The following is a 22,026-nucleotide window of genomic DNA, read 5'->3' as shown; positions in this document are numbered from 1 at the left end:
GACCTGGATCGGAATATTGATTCTCATACAACGTTATTAAATGTTGGACCATGTAAATACCGGCCAAACGCTGTTCGTTCGGCGGGAGGCTCAAGAACGTTTGAGCCACTATATCATTGCTATATATATTAGAATTGGACACCCACTGGGTGGCTGACCGGGCCAATTCCATTTCGTGAGGGGTGTGAGATCGCTCGTTCTTTATCCGTCGTTCCAGTGCTTTTTCAGTAGCTTGGAATAGATTTTCAAGGGAATATCTTTCTTTTATAGCCGGCCCCTGTTTACGGTAGTCGAGGCACTTGGGCCTGTCAAACCGTCGTGCATTGCCTACATAATTTATCTTGTCCTTTGCCTCGTCTACCTCTTCCGTTGATGACTCACCCTTCTCGTCAGGCTCTACCTTGTGTGTTGCTAGTATTTCCTTTCGTATTTTGTTCATCATGCTGTCTGTCTGTCCCATTTTATCATGCCGACCGGCATCTATGTTATCACTCCATTCTATCAAACCAGGCTTTACATCCCCGTCTCCTTTGTCTTTTTCTCTGATAAGGCAGTTAACAATAAAAACGGAGGATGTGGTTCTTAACCCCCACCTTTCTGTTTTGCATGGCCTGTGCTATACTCTCGGGTCCCTCCCCCGTCCTAATGAAACCGTATATTTTATCTAGGTGGTCTTTCATATCTGGTAGTTTGTCCAAATATGCGACGGCTTGTCTTAGTCTTAGTGAAATCACGAGCATTGAGCCCTTTCCTGGTTCTGGATCGTATATACAGTGGGGGATTGCTACATCTATAGTAGGCCCCACTCCTCCTACGGCCCCGGGCACATGGTCATCTTTCACGAGCTGCTGGAGCTGTTGGAGCTGGTCGGCTGGTGGGGGCGGAGGGAAATCTGCGTTTGCGTAGTCCGGTGGGGACTCTTCTAGATAGGAGGAAATAAACGCCTCGGATGCTGTCGGCTTTATTCTACGTACTCTATAGGGTACAGGTGGTGGCGTTCGCGATCTACGGGGTGTTTCTGAGGGGGTCCCTCTAGCTAGTTCTTCTGAGAGGACGGGATAAATACCAGCAACAACGGCATTTCTTTCTCTATCAGCCTGTTCTGCTTTGACCCGTTCCCCCTCCTCCCGCAGTTCTTTTTCTTTGGCTTTTTCCGCTGCTTGTTTAGTTCTCTCTGCTTTGTTGAATTCTTTCTCTTTTCTCCTATGCGCTTCTTTGCGCCATAACTCAATGGCATCTTTCTGAGAGTGTCTTGACTTCTTTTTCCATAGCGCTTTCTCTACTCTCATAATGCATTCAGAATCCCACCTTCCCGAGACGGGCCATCTGTACTTCTCTTCTAAATCCTTTGTGTAATCTACCCATAAGTCTAAATACAATATGGCATCTAGCCCGTGTTTATTATACATATAATGACCAGGTGTGTCTCTAGGCGGGATGTTAACTGGCTCCTCTAATATACCTTTCCTGGTCCCTATCTGACGTAATCTTGAAAACAGTGGCATGTTGAAACCAACTTAACGAAAACACAATACACACCAAAATAGTCTGACTGAAACAATCATTAACACTAAAACACTAAAACAATAAAACAGATACAGTTTAACTCTATGTACTTGAAAACAATTAACTTTATGCACTGGAATACAGCACAACCATACCGGTCTCGTAAATGAGACACGTCTTTACCGTGTTCGTGTGAACGAACCCGTCTTTACCGTGTTCATATAAATGAACCCGTCTTTATCTTTATGCGTTCCCAATAGTGGTACTCACCGGGAAGCAAAACTTGAAGGCCTCGGATGCTTGATATTGCGCATGCGCGGAACAGGTGGACCTCTGGAAACCTCGGACCTTGCTCTCTCACGGGTTGGGCTCTGGTTGGGATGATCCGCGATCCTCACCGCCTCGTGTGGATGCCTGGTCGCAGTCCGTCCTCCTCCGCGGGCCTGAGGGAGTAAGCGGAAAGTCCCGCTGGCGTGCACTTTGAAGTCCGTCACGGCTGTAGAAGGGGGCTAACGCTGGACCTACATCTCCGGCGCGTGGGGAAGGGGATTTGTCCCTATTTGGGCGCCAGATTTATGTGGTAAATAAAGTATTACCCTGTCATAATTTCTATAAATAATCAAAGGGTCATGCATAAAATGAGAGGCAGAGTCAGTGGTGGCTGATTCAAAAGGGCTTTATTTCAATAACCCGAGTTAGGGGAGAATCGGTTCCATCACCACTAAGGTTCAGGAAGGGTCTTCTAAACTTTATTCACAGAGTACAATATTTATACATTCAATTCGTACATAGGGAGGAGCGCTCCAGGCAGAGCAAGAGAAAGAGAGATAAGAGCATGTGGGCGTGCATGAGGGCGTACATGTGGGCGTTCACTTGAGGAGTCATAGGTGAGTCATAGGTGGGTGGATACATGGAGGGGGGTTGCATGGCCAGCTGGAACTTTGCCCTACTTGTGTGCGCAACTTGATCATGACGTGCAACTGACGTGTAACTGGGGGGAGCTGACTTTCGGTCTAGTAGGGAGGCCTTCAGTGTCAGGGCGACCAGCACATCTGGTATTATCTGATATCTTATGTCCGGGGATGTATTATCTGAAGCAAAGGTCGCTCATCACCAAGAGCCGGTGTGGGCATCTATTTCTTCGTTCATTGCGTGGGGGCCTTGAGCTTTCTATGGACGCGAGCTCTGCAAATCATTTAAACGGAGACAGAAAGGCTAGGCCCTATCTCTGCAGACGGGTTCTGTTTACCTCCTTCACCAGGCAGGAATGTGATTCTGTAGAGCAAGCAGATAACTGTTGTGCAAAATACTGTCTTGGCACCCCGTGCTGGGCCCCTCTCAGCTTAGCCAAAGGTATGCGAGGTCAGGGATGCGTAGCTGCAGCGCTCAGAGTGTCTGGAGGCATGAAACTTCAATTCGGGGACTGGCTGAGCCACAAAATGGAGAAATGGGTTCTTCGCGATATATTAAAAGTGCACAATGCAAACACATAGGCCACATGGGCCTCAGTGCAAAATTAACGTTTCATTTATGGAAAACTTGGTGACTGGCATCCTAATGTGGGACGTAAATGCAGAGGCCTCATTATTCAGGCCACTAAGGGAAAATGCATGGGTGACATGCACATACACTAAACGTTGGGGTACACGCAGGGGACACATTGGCCATGTAAAATTTCTTTTTCCTCACAAGGTGGAAAAATTCACCTGGCAAAAACAGCAGAACGAAGATCGAGGGGAGGTGGTAGCCCCGAGTAGCATGGCAGAGCCCACAAACAAAGATCTCCTCGACGCAATCACGGCTATCAGAACCTCTCTTGAGGTAAGGATTGATTTGGTTGCCACTGATGTAGCTCTGATCCGCGAAGATATGAAGAAGATGGCGGAGCAAATGGGTGCAGTAGAAAACGTCACAAAGGACCTAGTTATTGACACGACTCTTCTAAAGCAACAAGTCGCCGAACTACGTACCTCCCACGAGGCGATGGTCCTGCAACTGGACAATTATGAAGGCAGAATGTGGAGGAACAACATCTGCATTCTAGGCGTTCCGGAGCGCGCAGAAGGACAGGCGGCAGATCTATTTGTCGAAGAGTTAGTCCTCAAACATCTACAACCCTGCGGACTATCCAAATGCTTCACAATTGAAAGGGCCCATCGTGTTCCGGGAGGCCGGCCGAAACCGGGCGCACCCCCTAGACCGCTTCTGGCGCAGGTGTTCAACTTTCGAGACCGTGATGTCATTCTCCAGGCGTCCTGGGCGGCCCCGCCATTGACCCTAGAGAACAGCAAAATCATGTTCCTTCCAGACTTCACTTTGCAAGTACAGAAACAGCGTCACAGCTTCCTTGAGGTGAAGCAGGACCTCAGGGCCCAAGAGGTTAAATACGCAATGATGTTTCCCGTTAAGTTGAGAGTCGAAGCCAACGGAAAATCCTGGTTCTTCGCCCGCCCAGAGGAAGCTTGGGACTGGTTGGAGGGCTGGTGCACAGTGGAAAAAAAGACTAAGAAAGGGTTCTCGGCTGCCGATAAGGATGCGGACTGGCGGCAGCAGAGACGCTCTCCTCCGCATTCGAACTTGGACTCCCAGGGACACACAGGGGGACGTTGATCCTGAAGGGTGGTAAGACTAGTTGATATCTATCCAGATCCCTGGAGGCTCTCCGGAACTGCACTGGGGCTCGAACACAGAGCCACTGCCTTCTTAAATATGGGTTCACTAACTTTGGACTTGGGCCGACTGGGCAGGGGGGTCCCCCCCTGATGTTTGATACACCTTATTGTTATTTATGGGGTTGACCCGGTGCTAAATGGATCCACTTAAGTCTTAATTGATATGTTCTTTCATTGTAGCGGACTGTTTTACAATTGTTAGTTCTTTAATGGAGCCACCACTGTACTGATCCTTGCCCAAATTCATAGCAGAATGATACAGGAGAGTAATATTGGGCCTATGTGCTGTGCACGGCTGCGGGGGTGGGGCGGCGCGGGGGGACCGGGCATCTACTGATAGCTGATGGTTGTTTTGGGAGTGGGGTAGCTCACATTCCCTGGAGTTGTTCATGGGTGGGCGACAGGCACTCTGCATGTTGAGGGTGGCGGGCGGTTATTGTCCCATCAAGCAGGGAGGCAGAGAGAGGGGTGCGTTCCTAATGGTAGAGGTAATTTGGGGTTTGATCTGTTGGGGGGGTTGTTCCAATAGGGTTATTGCAGCAGGACATAATGACAGCTTCTTTATTGATCGGGGGTGTATTTGTTATTATTTAAATGCAGCTAAAAAAAATGGCATCTGGAATGGGTACTTCTCTGCTGGAGTTAACACTCAAAACGCTGATTGCATGCTTCAAACTGTTGTATTGTGCTATCACATTCCTGGAGCCACTCGGAAGGATGCAGGTGAGGGTTCCACTTGTCACGAACACACCGCATACTTTATTATACATAAGGTAGAGACCGATGGCTGGGGGTAAAGGTCTTAGACTCATGACATGGAATGTCAATGGGTTGAGGGACAAAATTAAGCGAAGTACAGTGTTACAATACATCCACCGTCAAGGGCTTGACATAGTGTTGTTCTAAGAAACCCAATTAATAGGCAACTTTTGTATGGCTCTTAACAGGAAAGGTTATCACATGGTAACACATTCAGGCTTCACAACGGGGTCCCTGGGGGCGGGGATCCTCCTCCGTAAAGGCTGCCCCTTTGTCATACAAAACACATTGTCTGACCCGCACGGAGGTACGCCGCCTGCACAGGCATTTGGGAGGGAAGAGTCCTCCATGTTGTCTCGGTGTATGCCCCACCGGATCTCCAATGCCTGACGTTAACTGATGTAGGAGCTATGTTACTGCATTTGCCTGTGGGTACACTGGTGTTGGGGGGTGACTTTAATCTGACAATGAATGATCAAGTAGACCGATCCACGCCAGGCGGGACTCGACACATGGTTCACAGTTGCATGACTTTGCCAATGCCCTGGGTGTAGTGTAGTTCCTAGTTTCCCACTAGGCCCTGCGCATTGGAATAACATAAACAGTAGTATCGACGTGGAACTGCGGATATTCCAGGCCTCCACTGACTATGCTAAACTTAATTGGGTGTGTTACCAACTAGCTCAGAGGTCACTGGAAACTTTCTTCTCTGCATGGGAAGTGATCAGCTTCCCTGGCACAGACAAGAAGGGATTCAGCTTTCCAACAACCGTGCAACATGACAACTTTGCTCCTCAGATCAAGAGTCAATTTCTAGGGTCGTGTGAAACAATAGACATGTATTTCACTCAGTCAGATTAGTGCAGTTTACTTTCACGAGATGTAGAGAATAGAGAGACGGGCGTTTGTCAATAAAGGGTTAACATTTATTGAACAGTCTTTCTTCTCGTACAAGAGAAATGTATTGCCACAATTGCAAGACTTGTTATTATAAAAAGTACGTACAGTAAGATAAGGATTGCGAAATAGAACTGTAAAAGCATTGATATGGTTTCTTAGCCATACAATGGTTTAAAAGTAATAAAACATATATACAGTCATATATACATTAGGCTAAAATACTCAACTGGTGCTTCTAACTACGCCTACCCCAGTGTGCCTGACCTAAGCCTAACACGTGGAAGGGGAGTAAGTAAGTAGCTTTAAGTTAAGTTGGTTTTGCCAAGGTTTGCTTCAAGAATTCTCATCTAAGGGTTTAGTCAACACCATACCTCTGAATAGAATGATGGAAGTCTGGTATTTCCTTCAGGGGGCACTCGATATCCCAGTCACCCGCAAGGGTAGACCGGAAACGCTGGAGCTGGATTTCTCTGCAGGAGAAAGGCAGCGGCTCTCTTCTCAGCGCGTCGAGGAGGAGGAGGCGGGGGACAGCGTCCGCGGCAGCTGGAATCTGCTGGATGTCTTCGCAGAGGGACGGCTGTTCAGCTCCTAAGCGTACTGCACCATCGTTCGCGCTTTAGCAGCGATAATGGTATCAGTAGCTTCACCACCAAGGGGACAGCAGTCTGCAGCGACAGGGTGCTAGCTTCACCAACACGGGGTCTTGCAGACAGCTAACAACAGGCAACGAGCAACGAGCTATTGCTTAAGGCAACGTTGGTAATATTTATACCTGACAGGTGCCGGGTTTGACGCAAGTTTGCTGGACATAAGACGTCAATTAAAGATGTCACTAGGAAGTGATAGTTATCAGTTGCTCATTAGAGTTCCATTACTAATCAAAACACAGCAAGCGGGGATTTCCAGGTTTGCTGAGTTTTTATCTTGTTGAAGAACTCGGAGTGTTAATCTAGGAATATCAGATAGTGACTCCTGCCCTGTCATTGCACTAATTGGTCGCAAAGGAAGTGGCAGAGAGCTATGCTGGAATGTGGCTCTGTTCGTGTGAGGCCAGAGATGACTTTTCTGAAAATCGCACTTGAACGGTTATGCCAATATAGGGAATAAATGGATTTATAGCCGAATAGGGGCATAAGGTCACAGTATCGATCAGGAGCCTAGATAAACACGCAACACCCACTCCACGTATTCATGTCCATCAAATTACTAAAACTAGAGCAATAGGATGCATGTGTAACATTGCCCACCCCAAAATACATATATGCATTCGAAATAGGCGTATCTGTAATACATGAAATTTAGGTACTGTACGTTTTTTGAAGCATAGAATCATTCAAAAAATTATTGCATATGAAAATAATGAACGATTATGCAAAAGAATTACACATGAAGTATCTCTGACAGAAGAAGGGCGAGATAAATCATCACATATAAATGCATTGCAATAACATGTGCTAGAGGCTGATGTAATGTTGTTATGTCTCTAGATGTGTTTAAAAATAGAAGTTTTGAAGCTTCTGTTCTCTATGAATAGTTTTTACGTTAAGCAAAGAATTGTTCGTGCCAAAAAAGGGTCAATATTTGAAAAATATCCAATTCAAAAAGAATTAATGCTTGAACGGGGAAATAGAGTTCCAACGCTGTTAGCAGTTTTTGTTGATCAAAACTGAAGGCCGAATTCAGAGTTCATGAGAACGCTGTGAGTCGGAAGGCTTCTCAAAAGTTATTGTTTCTGTACGGGTGAGAACATCATATCAGACAGGCTCTCAAAGAATTGGTCTACAAATTCAGGTGATAGTTCAACCAAATTAGATAGCGCTGTAACTTGGCAGGTGTGAGAATGATTGCTGTCATCGTAGTCAGGAGCAGCAATGCTCACAGAAGGTCGTACCTGGGTGATGTTGCTTTTGTCACTTGCTCCACTGTTACCACCTAGTCGTAGTACAGGAGTCTCAACGAATGCTGTCATCAGGATTGGTAGCCGCTGGGGACAACACAATGCGTGAGCCGTTATTGGACTGAGCAAAGTATCGACGTCCATTGGTACTGCTGATGGAAGTGAAAGACAGATGTCCAACACGCATTCATCGCCGCATAGCATACATCTTAGTACCGGTAAGATACAGTTCTGCCATATAGGTCTGAATGAAAGGAACCAGGTAATGTTTAGATCTCTCAGCCTTGCCAATCCAAGGACGTTAGTTATCCTGTCCCGGTAGCACATTGCTAGGATTGTCTCTTCCATTCCCATGGGAGCTATGTCTGAGTTTCGGCTTGCCATAACGAAGCAGGAGGGTCAAAAATAAAATCCCTGCGACGAGTCCCAAAAATAATGGTATGCCGCCAAAAACAGAGTGTACAAAATTAGGAACGATTCCCAAAATTGCCTGGAAGGGCGTTAGAAGTCCCGTAAAGACTGTCTTAAATATGCCTGGGATGCTTGTGGCACTAGACATGTTAAGGAGTTGGCTCAACATTTCTACGAAATGCACAGGGCAATTTGTTGATAAAAGGTCATGAACTTCAGTAGCTGTCCTTGCAACTAGAAGATCATACGTCTCTTTTGATGACGTTATAGGCACTGTTGTCTGTAAAAGTACAGATTTCATTTTGCTTAATGTATCAATTCGTATAGAATAGAGATTCAGACGAGGCCAGATGGGAGTCACTGTGTCTGCAGGCCCACTCGGAAACAATGCTTGCATACAGCATTTGAAAATGGACGTTACTTTCACTAGATAACTTTTCCCTGGCACAAGGCCACAACATCTGTGATCCGTTCTAAGAATGTAACTCCCATTTGAAAGTTGCATAAAGAAGGGCTCTATCTGAGTTGCAGGTGTGACTAGCTGGTGGCATGAAAGGTTGTTAGAATTTCCATCACATGCTCCGTGTAAATTAATACCCTGACACAAAAGTATACCGCTTAGTGAATGTTTACAGTTTTCACCACTAAGAAATACATTTTTGTCGCTGTCACTATAGCAAGAATGAGTGTATGGTAATTTCCATTCTGATTTTACATATCCTTTACCCAATTGTTCATACTGGCCAGCAGGTATGTACTCAAGGCACTTTTTAAATCGGAAAGTTGTTATCGGAATGGTGATAATTCCGTGTATTATCCATTCAATGACAGGACTCTCTGACATTGTCAATGGTAATCTCTCAAGTTTTTCGATGCTCAGGATTGTATAGTCTGCTCCTTTCTGTGCCAAACTGATCTGTTTATCAGTAAGGTTAAAACTGGAAAATAATGACGTTGTGTTGATTAAACGCCAAGGCACATAGCCTGAACGAAGATTTTGCAGCGTCCAGCCTAATTCTATAATAGAACGTAATTGCGACTGGCCATGTTGTAACATTAGCAAGTCTCTGTCTATCACATTAAAGGCAGATGATACAATATTGTCCAACGAATATATTCTGGAAGACAGAGTCATTAACCCATTGTCTACTACAGAAAGTGATTTTATCAAATTAATACGATCAATTTCTCGTATTTTTTCAGCAGTTTCAATTTGTTTGACTTTCCAAGCCTCGTTGTAAGCAGCATAAATACTGGTCGATATGAAATGCTTTTGACGCTGTTTGCGTGGTCCAAGAATGAAATCGCGCAAATCAGCACCATCTTTTAGTAAAGACAAGTGTTGCTTAATTTCAGCCAGTGTGGATGTTGTTAGCCATTCAAGGCAGAGTTTCCCTACACTGTATGTTGTTATTATCCCTGGATGTTGTCTCTGGGAGTATCTCGGGTCTAATCTGGTCATTTTTAACCCCTGTGTTTTATTCAGGAATCTATCTTGACAGCTGTTTGTGTCTGTAGGCCAGATTAACCACTTTTTCCAATCAGGATGTGTTCTGTTAAAATGTAAAATTTGTGATACTTCCAACTCAATATCTGCAGTTATATTTTCAGGTATTGGCTTTGGTATAGACGGTGTTTTAAGGTCTTTGATCTTAGCTAGGCCAAGACAAGATGTTTGGTGTATTGTGTCATTTAAAAACAACATTTGTTCTGGTATCATGCAGGTTCTAAATAGTGCTTCAATGCCCTGTACCTGCCAATGTTTTGTACCCCAAATTGTTTTCGTTTCAATATTATTCTTCCAATAATCAAAACCAAATGTCATCATTTTGTCATAAAATGCTTCTGAATATATCAATTTAGAATTTGTCAGCATTGTTTTCATTCCTGTTTTATCTAACAGTTTGTAATAAAACGTTTCTGCATCACTGGTGTTAAACCCTGAGAAGTATTTGAATTTCTCAAAAAATGCTTTAGAACTGCTTTTAGGTGGTGTAGAACAATGTTCCCATTGATTATACATAAAAACGTTTCTAGGCTGTGCAGATTTGTGCAAGTAGTGATCCCCATAGTGGGTGTAACAGAATAACTGCTCATAACTAGATGAACCTTGTAAATAATCATGATCTGTGAATCTAGCTGACATTACTAAATCAGACATCATGTCATTAATACTGTTAAAGTCCCAATCATCAGAGAATGTACTAGGTTTTACAAAGTCACTTAAGGAAACCTTCAGTTGATGAGGATACTTCAGGATTTCGACCGGACCATATATCTTATAGTCTGTTTTCTCCCATACTACCCCACCAGGTATTGGAATGGCTGTGACGTTTACTGTTGACAGTTCTCTTTTCTTCACGTGGGATGACCTGTGTGGTTTCAGGACTAGGTTGATGTTCTGACTTGCTGTGTCCATTCAATTGTAATAAACTTTCCTAAAATTAAAACTAAAATTAGGCATAGTAGGAGTATGAATACCCCTGAAATAATCCAATGCTCAATCAACGGTGAATCCAGATATAATTCTTTGATTTGTTGAAGGAGTCCTGTTGTATTTTCTTTAGAATACTTTTTTGTTTCTGGCATCACTTCGGGGTCGTATTGATCTTCAGAGAAGTTGTCGAAGTTGATGAAATAACCAGAGGCAGTTCTGTCAATTGATGGGATTGTTCTTTCAATCTGTCTCTCGGTAGCACTTTCTGATGCCACATCATTGTAGACTGGTGTTGTTTCTTGACGAACTGTTTCAATCTGTGTTTCAAGAGGCACGAGTTCCATGGCATTATTGCATAGTCCTTCATTGTGCACTGCAGGCTGATCGAATGTGATGAGTCTTTCAGTTTGAACCTCTTGGATTGTTGCAAGTTTGGGTATTCTGTTGTTTCTTGGGAGTCCACTGGGCCTACTGTTGATTATAGGCCACATGCTTGTGGTTTTACCAGGTCGATGGACACAACTCTGTTCTCCTTTTTACCAGCAAGGGGCGGTAGTACAACTGATCTTGTTCCGGTGACTGCCAAGACAGGTACTGCTTTTCTGTAAGAAGGCCCAAATTCCTTCTTAACCGCGATCTTTTCTCTGACTAGATCCCCAATCTTTGGAATCCAGACAGGCCTTGCTGGGGCTGTTGCTGGTGGTGCCTCGTCAGTGGTATTTGGCTGTTGCTTTAACTTTATGTTGCTTAAGGATTTTCTTGTTTCGTTCAGTTCCTGTAAAACAGCCAAACGATCCTTTACATCAAAGTGCGTTGTTTCTTCTTGTACCACTGACATCTGACTATCGAGGTCCTGAATACGCATTCTAATTCCGAACAATAGTTCGTATGGGCTGAAACCTTTTAGAGAATTTCTTGGCATGTTGTTAAGACTAGTCTGGACACTTATTAAATGTTTGACCCACCCAGCGCCAGAACCTAATACCTTCGCTGTTATAGATTGCTTTATGTCCCGGTTTTTTCTTTCTACCACACTTGTGCGAGGGACAAGAATACCGCAACCCAATTCCCATGCTAGCCATGGCCTCCTTATATGCTCGAGAGCTGAAAGCAGGACCCTGGTCAGAATGGAACGTGGTAATTGCGTATGTGCCGATAACGACTCGCAAATCTTTTATAACCGTTCTAGCGTCAGCCGAGCGCTGGAGGCCTCATTATTTAAGTGCTTTTAGTCTTAATGGTGTACACTGGGACGCGCTTCTCTTCTTTGATTGCGCAGATAGACCGCCTTATGCTGTCTAGCAGGGATCCTGAAACTACACTGGCCTGTTCATTACTGCGATCTCTGTTGCAGTTTTCACAATTTTGAGCAAAACATTGAATATCTATGCTCATTCCTGGCCACCAGTACTCTGATTGTTATTCTTTCAGAGAGGCTTTGATTGTTTGGTGTCTCAGACCCAACCCCATGTGTGCTTCCAGTAAGAGGAAGCCCCTCCTGCTCCTGTTTGGAATTACTCTGTCCCCCACTCCAGGGATTCAAGCAAAAGGAACGGAGTTTGCATCGATTACGTATGCATAATTGAGTGGATAGTTTACGGGCAGTGCTGCAGTCGCCTTTTACGGTCGTTTTTACTGCCAGCACGGTTTCCCCGTCTATGTATTTATCTGTACGCTTTTTTGTGGCTACGGAAGCCGGGTTAGTCGCTTCCGCTGTGGCTGTATTAGCCAATGAATTCCCTGCAACGTGAACGCCATCACGTCGAAGACTCTGTGCGTGAATCACGTGAGTCTTTTGTAGTTCTTTGTGTAAAAGAGCTACCTGTTTCCATAGCAATTTATGCTTTATTGTGGCACCTGTGTCATCTTTGTAGTCGTTTTCAATCCAACTCTGCAGTTTATAGTTGTAAGAGTTGACGCAAAAATGAGAATCGCACACGATAAGTGTCGGGAATTCACGTTCTGCATTTTCGAGCGCCATCTTTAAAGATCTGATTTCAGTTCTCTGAACCGAACAGTTTCTTACAGATTCAGTTTTTGTTACTTTCGGTCTGAATTTACCGCACAGCCAACGACCTTTAATGATCGCACATGCTGCATTGTAGGATTTGCTCTCTACGTTGAAATGCTGTATAAAGCTATCTGTATAGATTACACAGGCGTATTGTGGGAGAGGCAGAATTTCGATTGGCAGAGGATATTCTTCTTCATATTCTAAATCATTCAGTTCTTCAAATTGCGGGGCGAAATAGTATTTCACGTCTTCCGCTCCTAGAGAATCTATGCACTGTATCCATTTCGGATCCAGTGACACTGTAGGCAGGTTTACTGGGCTGAATAGCGCTTCTAAGGCGGATTCCGCTGTAAGGATATTAATCCGTTTGCCGTGTGCTAGTTCTCGTTCATTTGCTAATGCGATTTGCACTGCTTTCACAGTTCTTTCTGTGTGACTGAATGTTTTTTCTGCTTGTGTGTACAAGTGTGATTTAATTGAAATTGGTACTTTTTCTCCCTCATTAGAGGTTAGGTATGTGAATCTGCATCTTCCTGGGATGACTCGGATTACAAGTTCACGTGAGTTGTCACGTGTATCTAATTTTGTTTTTGCTAACATGTCTGTTTGCAGTGATCTCAAAATTTCTGTGTGTTTTTGAGTCCAATTGATTTGTTTAAAATCAGGTTTAATTAGTTCGTAGAGAGGTTTAACCCTCTCTGCGTAATTTAGAATGTATGTTCTTCCGAAATTCAGAAAACCTAGAATGGATTGTAAATTCTTCAGCGTTTTTGGAGCTTGGAGTACAGCGCACTTCTCTAAGAAGTTGTCCGCTAGGCTTTTCCCTTCACTTGATAATTCGTACCCTAAAAACAGTACTGTCAGATGGGCAATTCGAGACTTTTTAAAGTTGTATTTGTAACCCTCTGCTGTGAACCCAAGTATAATGGTGTTCACTCTTTTCAAATGAGTATCCAAGTCGTCGTCTGTGAGATAAATATCATCTACGTAAGATAATGCCTCATCATCATAGATTTGTAGTAACTCTGTTATTCTAGCTGAGAATAGTCCTGGGCTGTTCTTGAACCCCTGTGGGAGTCGACAGAATTTTTTCTGTGACCCAAATGCAGAGAAAGCGGTCAAATATCTGCTTTCTGGTGCAATGTTTTGACAAAAGAAGCCATTAGATATGTCTAATGTTGTTTTATATTTTTTCCTAACTATATTATTCATTAGGGCTGCACTATGCGAGTTTTGTACTGCAAAAGTTTTGCAACATGTATTAAGATGTTTGTAGTCCAAAACTAGACGATATGAATTGTCTGGCTTGGAGACAGGAAACAAAGGATTGTTCATTTGAGAGGTGCATGTTTCAATCACCCCCTGGTACTCAAGTTGATCTAAGATCTCCCTGACTTGTTTTTTAGCTTCTTGCTTTATGGGATACTGCCGTTGGGCAGTTGGTTCACTTTTCAATTGGATTTTGTGAGGAGGTGAATCCTCATCCCATCCTACATGATTTTTATATAATGCAGGTGCCTGGGCCACTGCCCATTTCCTTGCATATGTATATTTTTTGTGAATCGGAATGTGATTCGAGAAGGCAGGCATAATCACTTCTACGCCACGAGGGCACTCCCTGACAAACTCTGGGGGCAAATCCTTTTCAGCTAACAGAATATCATAGCCTTTTGAGAGCTTAGCCCAAAATAGACCCTTAATTTTCCTAGTCTTATCACCCTCTATACGCAATGTTATTTCGTATATTTTATGGGGCTCGCTAAGTCTGGCGTCGGCAGTTTCAACTTGAATGTATTCATTCGTGTCCACTGTCTCCAGATGACTCATCAAGATCTTGCGCGCTATACAGATTTCTGCTGCACTGTCCAACATTGTCAATGCCCACTCCCCGTTTTTCAACTGTGTCCTCAGTATTCTCGGCATGGTTGATTACTCTAATACTGGCTACCTTCTTTTTCTGAAATTGAGATTTCTTATTTTGAGCAGGTTCCTTGTCTTTGGACTTGGTGTGCTCTCCTGGGTCTGACCGTCCTCTTCTTTCCGAATTCTGTGAAAGAGATCGAGAGGGACGTGTATCAATACTTTGATTTCTATCAGGTTTTTTCAGATTATCCCTATTTCTAAGGTTATATCTTTTCTCAGAGGGCTCCCTCTGGGGAGACTGGCGTTCTCGAGTCGGAGTTCTTTCCCTCCGTCGAGGAGACCTTCCTCTGGACTGAAAAACCTTTTCCTTGGGAGTGGATTGTTTATTTCCATCCCAGCTCTTTTTAGGAGTGTTTAAATTATTTTTAATAAATAATTTTTCAGGATTTTCGAGCAGTTGGGGTTTTACCGGTTTCCCACCCAAGCTGTCTCTACCTAATTCTTCATAGCACTTTTCTATGATTTTTGAAAGCTCAACAGGATCTTTTATATCTGTTTCCTTCAACTTCTGGCGGATCGCCACAGATGCTGCTTCTCCTTTAATGTTGGCTAATAATATAGCCGAGACCTGCTTGAAGTCTTTCAGTAATTTCATACCTAGATTTAAAGCGGGCTCTGGACCGAATTCATTTTGAATCTGTTTTAGCACTTCTGGTACTACCGCCATAGACGGAACACCGTGTGTTTTTGTGTAAATGGAAGCAAAGACTGTACCCCAAGTGTCACAGTCCTCCACGTGTGGTGTGATTCCCATAGGAAGGCAGATGGTCAAGATTCTGTGTTTCTCAATAGGGGTAGTATCAGGAAATACTGCCTCTATTTGAGTGATTTTCTGTGCTAACCAGAAAGGAATTTGTTCCCGTTTTACGGGTGTTTTACCAAGACATGACTGTATGTTCTGTGGTGTAATTTTATTTGTGTTCCCCTGATGAGGGGTCAGCTGTGGTGTATTAACAGCTGGTTGGACTGTTGCAGTTCGCATTACATATTGGACTAATTGCCTATGTATTTTAATTAGTGTTTTGAGCTGTACTAACAGCTCTTCCTTAGACATTTTTACAATGTCAGGATGTGGTGTGTAGCTGGCTAGAACCGGCCACGTGGCTCCTGGTCTACCTAGAGGACCGAGCCTAGTTATGTGATCATTATGTTTTATGGCGCCATTAAACCAGAGCAAGTGCTCTTGAAATTTAAGTGGAATTTCAATCTCCTCGAAAGGAGCGTACTCTTCCGGAGGTTTCTCTATTTTGTAATAGTGAAACTCTTTTGTTATAGCGTTTACCGCTGGAAAGTTTATCCATGAATAGAATACCTCTGTCTGCCGATACTCGTGAGCCTCTATCACGAAAATTACTGTACCACCTTGAGGTGTCAGTCCGTTCTCTATAAGTTTTAAAGTTATAGATTTTCTTAAGTGTGCCGGGATGATTATTGCACCCGGTACCTTATCGTCGGAATCCTGCTGAGTTGCATTTACTGCGGCCCCAGTGGTTCCATTATTTTCTGGCAATGTAAAAATGCAAGGTTTGCAGAGTAGGTCTCCAAGGAGAAAAAGATTAGGTGCACAATATTTTGGAACACTGTATCCTTCAACGTTGAATAAACCAGAGCTTTACATAGGAATCTCTTCCTACTAAGGTCGGGCGGATTTTAACCTTTCACCCACTCCAGACGTCTATTGGAGTATTTACGGGAGAAAGGGGTCTGTGTGAAATATGCACGACGGAGTTACTCTAATGTCTTGCGTTAGTTTATCGCCTTACCAAACGTTGGGCGCCATGTAGTGTAGTTCCTAGTTTCCCACTAGGCCCTGCGCATTGGAATAACATAAACAGTAGTATCGACGTGGAACTGCGGATATTCCAGGCCTCCACTGACTATGCTAAACTTAATTGGGTGTGTTACCAACTAGCTCAGAGGTCACTGGAAACTTTCTTCTCTGCATGGGAAGTGATCAGCTTCCCTGGCACAGACAAGAAGGGATTCAGCTTTCCAACAACCGTGCAACATGACAACTTTGCTCCTCAGATCAAGAGTCAATCTCTAGGGTCGTGTGAAACAATAGACATGTATTTCACTCAGTCAGATTAGTGCAGTTTACTTTCACGAGATGTAGAGAATAGAGAGACGGGTGTTTGTCAATAAAGGGTTAACATTTATTGAACAGTCTTTCTTCTCATACAAGAGAAATGTATTGCCACAATTGCAAGACTTGTTATTATAAAAAGTATGTACAGTAAGATAAGGATTGCGAAATAGAACTGTAAAAGCATTGATATGGTTTCTTAGCCATACAATGGTTTAAAAGTAATAAAACATATATACAGTCATATATACATTAGGCTACAATACTCAACTGGTGCTTCTAACTACGCCTACCCCAGTGTGCCTGACCTAAGCCTAACATGTGGAAGGGGAGTAAGTAAGTAGCTTTAAGTTAAGTTGGTTTTGCCAAGGTTTGCTTCAAGAATTCTCATCTAAGGGTTTAGTCAACACCATACCTCTGAATAGAATGATGGAAGTCTGGTATTTCCTTCAGGGGGCACTTGATATCCCAGTCACCCGCAAGGGTAGACCGGAAACGCTGGAGCTGGATTTCTCTGCAGGAGAAAGGCAGCGGCTCTCTTCTCAGCGCGTCGAGGAGGAGGAGGCGGGGGACAGCGTCCGCGGCAGCTGGAATCTGCTGGATGTCTTCGCAGAGGGACGGCTGTTCAGCTCCTAAGCGTACTGCACCATCGTTCGCGCTTTAGCAGCGATAATGGTATCAGTAGCTTCACCACCAAGGGGACAGCAGTCTGCAGCGACAGGGTGCTAGCTTCACCAACACGGGGTCTTGCAGACAGCTAACAACAGGCAACGAGCAACGAGCTATTGCTTAAGGCAACGTTGGTAATATTTATACCTGACAGGTGCCGGGTTTGACGCAAGTTTGCTGGACATAAGACGTCAATTAAAGATGTCACTAGGAAGTGATAGTTATCAGTTGCTCATTAGAGTTCCATTACTAATCAAAACACAGCAAGCGGGGATTTCCAGGTTTGCTGAGTTTTTATCTTGTTGAAGAACTCGGAGTGTTAATCTAGGAATATCAGATAGTGACTCCTGCCCTGTCATTGCACTAATTGGTCGCAAAGGAAGTGGCAGAGAGCTATGCTGGAATGTGGCTCTGTTCGTGTGAGGCCAGAGATGACTTTTCTGAAAATCGCACTTGAACGGTTATGCCAATATAGGGAATAAATGGATTTATAGCCGAATAGGGGCATAAGGTCACAGTATCGATCAGGAGCCTAGATAAACACGCAACATGGGGATGGTAGACATTTGGAGGTGGGCACACCCCCACGACGAACTCTTCACATTCCAATCCGGTGTGCACAGCAGTCAATCACAAATTGACTACCTTTTTACTCACGCGCAACACATACAGGACTTTACAGACTATGCTTGCATGGTGGAGGAGTGTCAGACCATTCCCCGGTCTTGACAGTTTTTGAGGCACAACGAACGTCGCAACCAGGCCCTATCATGATCCAACCTTGGGCACTAAAGGTCCCGCATATCCGAGAAAGCTTAAGAAAAGATACTGATTATTATTTTGAGAAGAATATAGGATCCATGGATTCAGCTACTATACTTTGGGGTGCATACGGGGCGGTGATAAAGGAGAGGGTGTTATCTATAATGGTGGGCCACAGGGCTGAGCGCCACCGGAGAGTGAACGAACTGGAAACGGAGATCTTGAGACTTCAGCGCGCTACTGCCCAGGACCCCGATCCAGATGCTCAACCCACCCTTACTAATAAAAGGCAGGATTATTAGCAACTGCTCTTAGAGGACGCCAACAGGCGGGCTCTCGCCACACGCCATAGAATATATGAACAGGGCAAGCGAACTGGGAAATTATTGGCGTGGCTGGAACGTAAAGAACAGTCAGTGAGGTGGGTGCGAGCAATAAAGGGGCCTGACGATACACTGATTACCAACCCCCAGGGCATCGCGGAGGCGTTTGCGAAATATTACAAGCAAATATATGGTCTCCCACAGAACTTATAGGAGCCATTCGCTGCAGATCTTCTCGCTACGATCAATGTAGCATGTATTTCCGAACAAGAAAGGGGGACCCTAGACTCTGATATCTCGGCTGAAGAGATCCGGAAAGCCATCCAAGACATCAACTCAGGAAAGGCGATGGGCCCTATTGGGTTTCCGATTGAGCTATTAAAACCTATGGCCACGACACTTGCCCCCCACTTGTTAAATCTATTCAATGAATGTTTCAAGACTGACCTCCTCCTGGCTGATATCCGTGCGGCCACCATTGTGGTCATCCACAAACCTGGTAAACCGGTGGAGGAATGCTCATCGTATCGACCCATCTCGCTGATAAACGTGGAGGCCAAAATTCTGACTAAATTTTTAGCTAACCGTTAGCTCCCCTATCTCGCCGACTTGATTCACCTTGATCAGTCGGGATTCATGCCAGGTCAAAATACGGCTCATAACCTACACCGAGTTCATGGCGCACTGGGACGGGTAGAGACATTAGAGGAAAATGCATTCCCGTAGCGGCCCGAGGATTCAAATATCTGTGCATCTTTATAACCACTGGCGCAGCATTGTTTTATGAACAGAATCTATTGGGATCATTGCAGAGGTTTAGATCGGATGTCACCCACTGGATGACACTCCCTCTCACTCTCCTGGGACGAGCGTCTTTATTCAAGATGCTCCCCCTACCACGCTTCCTATATTCCCTCCAGAATACTCCCATCCAGGTCCCTGAATCCTATTTCTTGCAGATAAAGGCTACAATCAGAGACCTACTTTGGGACAACAGGTCGCCCGAATAGCTATAAACAAACTCACAATGGGATGGTATGATGGTGGTATCAGTCTGCCAGATATGCGTCTCTATTATCAGGCCTCGCAATTAATTGCCATCAACAAATGGGTGTTTGGGTCGCATACTGACCCTAGTTTCCGCACCGATCTTTGGTTAATGGGAAAGGGAGGTTACAACAAAGCACTATATACTAATCATAAGAAATTATGTTTGACTGGCCCTACGGCCTGTACAATAGAGGTGTGGCATGGAGTGCACCGGCAGATGGGGTGGCTAGGGTGCCTAACGAAGGCCATCCCCTTGTGGGAACCTGACGTCCTGGGTCGACTGAGCGTTTGTGCAGGGTTCGACAAGTGGGACATGATCGGAATATCGACGTGGGAGATTTGTGGATTAAAGGTAAAAAGGCATCTTTTGCGGAGCTTCAAAGCAAATATCAATTAGCACCATCAGAACACTTCCGATATCTCCAAATCAGCCATGCCATGGACTGTGCCCTCCCTAAAGACACCCCTCTCCCTGACTCCTCTCCTCTTGAAGATAGACTATTGCTAGACCCCATGGACTGTAAAGCCAACTCCCTCACCTACAAGAAACTGCTCAATAATCGTGCTGACCCAATGCGGAAGCTACTAACAAGTTGGGAGGTGGACTTAGGGACAATAGCAGACGAGGACTGGATAGAGGCCCTGACTTCCCCTCAGGAGGTGGCCATTCCGATCCGTCTTCGACTTGTTCAGCTTAAGATCCTCCATCTGGTGTACTTTGATGCCAAGCTGCTATTTAAACTAGGTAGGAGACAAGACATGCTCTGTCTTTTACACTGTAACCAAACAGGCTCCTTCATACACATCCTATGGGAATGCCCCCACATATAACAATACTGGACAGACGTCCCCCGACAGTTGGTAAGGACTTGTGACAAACTCATACAGTCATCTCCCAAACTGTGTCTCCTCTACATCTGGGAGGTAACAAACCTGGAGTATAGCAAAACGAAATATTGCCAAAAATGGGGGGCGGACACGGTACCACAACTACGCGACTGGGCTAAAGACATGGACCATGCAATGGTAGCGGAAAAAACGGTATATAAAGAGAGAGGCTGCCCACGTAAATGGGATCACAAGTGGGGACATTGGAACAAATACCCGAATGAAATATGCATACCCCCCACGATAGAACTTAGAAGGGAGAGACAAGCAAGGTTGGAGGAAGTGGGTGATGACATGGTAGTGTAATATCAGACTCACCAAAACGATGTGTGTAGATAGCGCCCCTAACCCGCAGGCAAGATGTGGACCCTCATTACAAGTTTCAGATTCTTGCACGGATTGCTCGGGTGGGCTTGGGGTGGACTGCAGGCTGTATCATAATGCCAAAGTTTTGTACCTCCTACTGAGATGTCTATGTATTGTCAATAACGCTGCTATTTGTTTCTAATAAAATGTATTACAAGAAATTAGAAAAACACACATTACAACAGGCAGAAAGAAGTTGCCAACATTGCACGGACAAAAAAACTAGAAGACATTTTTTATTTTAAGTCTTTCTTTTTTAATGTTTTTATTGCAATTAAAACATATGACAGCGGTATTCAGCACATTTGGCAACGCATCTTAGAGTATTTAGCATTACTACTGTCAGGACATTAATGTTGCATTGTCATTCCACTTCTTTCTCTCCCTACACTTAGGATCCAATGGCCTAACTATGTCACTTCACCCTTAGTATTCCACCACCTGGGGAATTCTATAACAGGTACACAGAGCATTCCCCTGCTCTCGTTCAAACGCCCCCAAATTTTCGTCCATGTATGTGGACAGCCTCTACCCTCATACACCACCCTCTCTGCCCACATACACCAATCCATATTGGTTTTCCAATCACTTAGTGCAGGTCCCGAGGTCGCCCTTCATCTTTTTGCTATAGTACACTTAGCCACCATAAGGCCTAGTGTGACCCACAACTTGTCCCCTGCTAACTGGTAAGTCAGTTGTATTCCAAATGTTCAGTAAACTCCACTGAAGCAAGGATTCCATATATTTCCTCACATAGTCATTATACAGCTTATGACTGCACCCCAGTAGTCTTAAGTCACCGGACAGTCCCACCATTCATGTAAAAACATGCCCACATGGCCGCAACACCTGGGACAATGTGTTAAATCTATTCTGCCCATCTTAGCCAATGGTACACTTCTTAATTATTTATTTAAAAGGGTTGTTCAATTGTACGTAATGCCTTCTTGGTTATGTTTAAGGTAATAAAAAAGCTTCTAACACATTTTTATTATAACTTTTCAACCTGCTGCACAGCAGCCACAATGTTCTAAAACATAGGTCAAAGACACTGGCAAAGCCAATAGCTCTGGCTAAGCACTTATAAGGTCCCAAAGGCAAGACCTATTGGCTATGACAATGCTTGTTTGTAAAGTAACTTCCTTTTTTCAAAGGTATAGTTTTCAAACTAACTTAGAATAAAGGTCACAAACCCATAATGATATTCATAATAAAAGATTCTCAACCCGTTTTTTGATAATGCAAGTTTCTCTACCTGTTTTTTGAAAAGTCACTTCCCTTTTTTTAAAGGTCTAGTTTTCTAATTATTCAGAATAAAGGTCACAAACTCTTATCCATAATTTTTCATAATGATATTCATAAT

This window comes from Lissotriton vulgaris, chromosome 4_1, assembly GCF_964263255.1.
Source record: "Lissotriton vulgaris chromosome 4_1, aLisVul1.2, whole genome shotgun sequence".
In the NCBI taxonomy this organism is placed as follows: Eukaryota; Metazoa; Chordata; class Amphibia; order Caudata; family Salamandridae; genus Lissotriton; species Lissotriton vulgaris.
This window is presented reverse-complemented; position numbering follows the sequence as displayed.